The 6,131-nt window shown below is 32.6% G+C and overlaps 1 long non-coding RNA gene across 8 annotated transcripts; it reads left to right on the forward strand.

Annotated features, from left to right (window-relative positions):
- The first annotated feature begins 222 nt into the window (after nt 1–222).
- On the forward strand, nt 223–5,737 carry LOC107486646 (uncharacterized). Of its 8 annotated transcripts, XR_008008348.1 has the most exons (13): nt 223–639; nt 734–795; nt 1,090–1,177; nt 1,426–1,587; nt 1,694–1,827; nt 2,287–2,382; nt 2,473–2,538; nt 2,597–2,721; nt 2,827–3,288; nt 3,439–3,569; nt 3,673–3,747; nt 4,750–4,859; nt 5,345–5,737. It is a non-coding gene; the product is annotated as an uncharacterized LOC107486646 (long non-coding RNA). The 8 variants fall into 8 exon arrangements; XR_008008347.1 differs by lacking the exon at nt 4,750–4,859 and having other exon boundaries at nt 1,339–1,587; XR_008008345.1 differs by lacking the exon at nt 4,750–4,859 and having other exon boundaries at nt 224–639.
- The last annotated feature ends 394 nt before the right edge of the window (nt 5,738–6,131 follow it).

Raw genomic sequence — 6,131 nt, forward strand, 5'->3', positions numbered from 1 at the left:
ATCTTTTGTTAAAAGGTATTTTGAAATGAATAATTTATTTTTTTTGAAAAATGAATAAATTAATATTAGTTAACATTAAATTTAAAATAGATTAAAAAAATTTTTAAAAATTATAAGAGAGGAGTATGAATCTACTATTTGTATAATAGTCGTGGCTTCAGAAACCACGCGTCAGCCTCACATTCATTTGAATTAAAAAAATAATAAAACTTAGTAACCCTTCACGTGTTTCCCTATCATCTCAGCTTTCCCCTTTCTCTTCTCTCTTCTTTAGTTGACGCGCCTCTCTTCTGCCCACTACATCTCAAAAAAACTCCACACTTATTTCTTCCCTTGGTTCTCTCTCGATGGGGTTTGCTATCCATCTGAGTCGGATCTCCTCTCTGGTGGTGGTTGATATATCTCTCTGGATTACGATGTATATGTGGTCGGGTGCGTTCTGCTTGTCTCTGCGCTTTGGGTAGTTGGAGTTCAAAGTGCTGGGGTGGTGATAGGTAAGGGTTTACAGAGATGAGATCCCATTTTTGGGAGTGAATTCTGAGAGAAGAGAATAGATGTCTTGATCTCTGAGCGTGGTCATCTCTGGCGCTGTGTCTCTGAAACCCTAGGTCTTCAAATTCGATCTCCACAATCTAGTTTGTATGTTGTTTTCAGTGGTTGCTACTTTTTCTTCATTTTTGTTGTTTCATTCAATTTAACGCCAAGGAAACTAACCTAATTTCGTTGGTTGCAGCTCAAGTAGTCAAAGTCAGAAATTGAAAAGGCGAGTTGAACATAGCCGATTAGCCGATTCGGGTAAGTAGCGTGGGTTGTTGTTCTGTTGTAGCTTATTCGTGCTTATTGTGTTACTTGAGTCATGTATTAGGGCAAAGAGCTTAATTTGTATTCTTGCTTATTCTATTTCTCTAATTCTTTGGTTTTTTATCCTTTGCAAGTGCTTTTGTTTTATTTAATTTAAGCTTTTCTGGATTGGTTGTGTCTGAGTGTCATATTGCATTTTCGATCCCAGAAGGAAGGATCTTTGGTTTTTGGCTCAGATTTTATGTTGGTGACCAAAGATAGTTGACTTTCTGATTTTTACAACTGCAGATGTTGGTGGAAAATGGTTGAAATGGCAAAGTCTAAATTTGAGTCGTTTAAACATGTCATGGATTGGACTCCTGGATTTCCAACAAAGGTACAAAACTCTAGTTTTTTATGAAAGTTTGCAGGTTGATATGTTTATTTATGGCCTTTATTACAAGTCGTCTTGACTTATTTATTTCTTTTTTCCTTGTCTGAATCTTTTTTTTCCTTCTGTTTTCTTGGGTGTTGAACTAAAACCCATGTCTATTTAAGTGGTGAAGAATTTAGTGGTTGGTGTTCATATCCATTGTTTTCTTTTACATTGTTAGTGTCTAGAAAAAATGAGTTATTTGGGTGTAGGTGTTAGTCCTGGAACAGTTCCAGTGTACCATAGCACAAACTTGAAATTGTTGGATAAGAGGATCAAGATAGCTGAGTTGGTGTTAAGGTTTATGATTCTTGGTCTTGGAGTTGTTGCAGCTGTTCTTATTGGAACTGATTCACTGATGTTAAGGCTTTGGTGTAAGTATCTATTAATCTATGTTCTATGTTAATTTCTAGCAATAAAAGTGTTGCATGTTTTGTTGTCCTAATTCATTATTTTTTGATGGATTAAAAAATTTTGCAGATTCTTTGTAGTTGCTAATGGTTTGGGCTGCTGGATACTCTTTGATTCAAGGACTTCGTTGTGTTGTGAGTTTGGTTAGGGAAAGTGTTCTCTTCAACAAGCCCTTAGCTTGGGCCATTTTCTCTGCTGATTAGGTACCCTTTTATATTTGAAAGATCACATAATAAGAGCTATATACACTCCATATGAAAATACTTCAATTGCTCTCCGAATATCCTAGAAATTGTAGGCATCATATTGAATTTGGTTTTCTAATATGTAATCCATAGTAGCCTTGAATAATTTTGATTTTTTTTTCTAAACTCTGTCTTCATGAAGAGAGATTCTTTTTCGATTTTCTGTTAGGTTCATTTTCAGTATGCAGGAATTTTATTAGGGTTTGCAATTGTGTTTCTGATTTTCCACTGGGGTTTGCGTGTTTCCATGGTGATTTCAAACTTATTCGGAGCATTTTTGTGTAGTTAAATATGAGTTTTGTAATTTTCTGTTGATTTTAATACTAATTTTTCTATAATGTACACTGAACCATTGAGCTATTAATACTCATACACACTTTCTAAAACTTTATTGATTTAATTTTTTTTCACTTTCAGAATGACCCAAATAAAACTCCAGCACTATTACGCCACAAGAGAGGATGTAACTGCAAGAAATCATTCTGCCAAAAGAAATATTGTAAATGCTTTCAGGTATTCATCCATCCTTACTAGGTATTATGAATGCTTCAGTTTTAGTTATAATATCAGTCACTAATGGTAGTATGTTTTGTTTTTCAAAAGCTGGTGTTGGATGTTCCATAAACTGTAGATGTGACACGTGTAAGAGCACGTTTGGTAGAAAGGATGGTGAGTTGTCCCTTCTTTTGCAAATTAAATACGTGTCAGAATTTAACTATTGTTTCAGGTTCTAATTCTGTAGGAGTAGAAACCCAACCAGAAGTAGAAATAGAGGCCTGTGGACTGTGGTAAAGAGTTTGTTGAAAATGCATAACAGAAAATTGAAATTCAGAACTCCCACAGAATGTCTAGGTTGGAAATGTTGTTTTTTGGTTAGTTTTGAAATGATAAAATTGATGATTTTGCTTATTAATACTGATTTGATTTATTTTTTGATTTTTTCTTTTTATGTGACAGTTCATTGAATTTTCCGTTAGAGAGTAAGATGTTTGGGACTCTTTGCTCTCAGCCACTTGAGCATTCTCAAACTGTTTCACACCATGAAACGACTGGAGGCAGAGGCAGAAGTGGATAGGTCTCCAATGACTTGGACCAAAACTACTACTCCAAATGGGAAGAAATTTTTAATTGATAGTCAATAGTTATTAGTTAGGTCTTTTTCCTTTTCAGTCAGATTAGTAGTTTGTACCTTTAGGCATATAAATGTCCTGGTTTAGTTATAAGTATTTTAGTTTTAGTGCGATCTTTAGATGTGTATGAAAAAATTATATTATTTGAGCTGTAATTAGTTTGCTTAGTTTTATTTTACTCGAGTTATTTCAGAAGAAATTTTTTCGCTTTCATAATGGCAATTGTGAGGTACTCATCTTAATCTCAAGTGAGCTGAGAAAGCTTGTGCCTTGGTTGCCAAAATTCCAGGTATTTATATTTTATCCATATTTATTTTTGTTACATTACCTTTACCAGTTTACGGCCATCTTGGCTTGACAGTATTTTTCTGTTTCGGTGTCTCATTGTTTGTTGTTTTAGGTAGGGATGAAATTTTCATTTTCTTTTGTTTGTATGTAGGAATGGTAGAAGCATTGAATTCAAAAATTACAGAATGGGAACAAGAGATTGAGTTCAAATAGGATGATATAAGTACTCCCTCCTTAATATACTTGATATGTATTCACTAAAAGAAGAAAAAAACTTGATATGTAAGTCTCAAAAAGAAATGTTGGATGTTAACTGGTGTATTCTAATTGGTTGCTCAAGTTCAAGTTTGTGTCAAAATGATTTTTGCTGTGCGTGACTTTCTAGGCCGGTCTGCTCTCTATGCTTGAAGATTACACCAACGCCTGGCAAGAAAAAGAGCAAGAACCTCATAAGCTGCGGGTAAGGTCCTCTTATTGGTTGAAATATTTTTCTAATTGGAATCCAGACAACACTTCTTTGTATCTGTCAAATTCACTTCCCACAAATTCACTTTCCCTTCTTTGTTCATCTTTCTTTTCTTTTAACATTTTGTTTGACTTTTTATTTAGTATTTTTTTGTCTTTTCTTTTTACGTGCTATTTTTCACACCTCTTTGCTATATTTCTCTCTTGCTATTAGGTTAGGTTATAAGGTTCCAAGTCTGTCCTGCTGATTTTTCGATCTGATAGTGGCAGCCATGAAGATTTTGGATTAGATATTAGATGTTAGTAGGTGTAACATATATACTATTTTGACGATAATTAAAAACATAATTTTTTGACCTTCCATGATTTTGTTACTGTTGCTTCAATTCCTTTTAAAGAAACTAAGTAACGATGCATACCTAATTATTTTCTTATTCTTTTTAGCTTTATTTTGTTTTGTTTTCTTTATTTCTTTTTTTTTTTACTAATCTTAAGTGAATAATTGTTTATAATGTGCTAATGAGGATTGGAAGAGAATAGTCGACAAATCGGTTTCTATTAGGGTAATAATATTCTAAATAAATTGTCTATATCTACTTTTTCTAGAAGAGATCACCTTGACATATTTTTCATTGGGAATATACTCTATCTTGCATTAAATATTAAAAATATGTTGTACGCCTATTAAAATTAAAATATTTAAACTAATAATAAATGTGCCATTATATGCCCTTCCTCTTTCTTTCTTTTGGTCTTCTATTTCTCTTTCTTCATTTTCTATTTCTCTTCTATTTCTTTGTTTGATCTTCCTCTGCTGTCTTGGGAATTACGATTTTTTTTATCTTTCTTCATCTTCTCTCTCTATTATCTCATGTGGAATTTTTGCTACATCTCTCTGATATATATATCTGACACTATTAGGTTAGAGTTTAAAGGAAGCTGTCTTGATTTACGTGCTATTTTTCACACCTCTGTTATATTTCTCTCCTGGTATTAGGTCAGTGTATAGGGTTCCAAGTCTGTCCTTCTGATTCATTGATCTGATAGTGGCGGTCATGAAGATCTTGGATTAGATATCGGACGGTAGTAGGTGGAGACTAATCTAAGGTTTATATTGTGTTCACTCCTGTGTGTTTTGAATGTTCAGTTTCAAATATCTATTGGTTGTTTTTTTTCTTTTTCCTCCCAAATTAAAAAGTTGATCTATTTTAAAATTCAAATTTCTCAGCTATATACTGCTAGATATACTCCTCCTTCCCCATTTTTTTATCGTGTTAATTGAAGTTATTATATTGTATGTGCTATAAAAGTGCCCTTTTAAAAAAAATATTTGCCGATGCTGTGAGAGATGTGAAATGAAAGTGATCACTCGGATAATTCGTGTGATCAAGTTGATGAAAGTGAGGAGGTGTTGATGTGTTTATTTGCTTATACAATGTGTTAATTTTTATTATTTGATTTTTTATACCTATTTGTATTAATTTGCTTTATAATTTCGTTTAAATTTTAATGGATTTTTTGAAATTAGTTATACCTATTTGTATTAATTTGCCTTAATTTCGTTTAAATTTTAATGGATTTTTTGAAATTAGGAATATGTTGTGCTCAGGATTAGAAAAAGGAAAAGCCTCCCTTGAAGAGGTTGAGAAGGTCATTGAAGCTCGAATTTGATGAATCTGATGATGCTGATCTTTTTAAGGATGAATCTGCATCTGGTCATGGGGTCAACTGACATGATTTTCTGTCATTTAACTAGAGTTACGGATCAAGACTTATATAAGGCATTAGATATGGGTAGTGCAAATAGTGTCCACCCTTTTTTGATGTGTAATGTGAAATTTTTTGGTTGTGTTCATGTAATAGGAATTGGTATTTAATATTTGGTATGTAATGTTGTGTGTGTCTTAGGATGTTTGATGTTTTGTATGTCCATATTTTGTATTTTACTGGGCTTATTGATCATGTAATACATCAATTGTTAGGATGTGGATATAGCATTATTAGCCAATAGACAAATTTAATTATGTAACCTTTTATTTTTGTAATTCAGCTCTATAAAGATTAATAAAATGCAGTAGCTTTTTAGTGTTATATGTTAAAGTTTTGGAAAATGATTTATATTTAAGAAGTTATATATATATATATATTATGTTGCTAATTTTATTTAAGAGAAAGTTGAGAATTTAGTTACAAATGATAATTGTTGAGAATTTACATGGTATGTTGGTGCACGAAATTGTGATTAATACTTTTCACAAATCAAATAATCCCCGGTAATGAAACCAAAAACTTGGTGTTCAATACCATGGCATAAACACAACTTCGCACAACTAACCAGCAAGTGTACTGGGTCGTCCAAGTAATAAACCTTACGCGAGT

This window comes from Arachis duranensis, chromosome 1, assembly GCF_000817695.3.
Source record: "Arachis duranensis cultivar V14167 chromosome 1, aradu.V14167.gnm2.J7QH, whole genome shotgun sequence".
Taxonomy (NCBI): Eukaryota; Viridiplantae; Streptophyta; class Magnoliopsida; order Fabales; family Fabaceae; genus Arachis; species Arachis duranensis.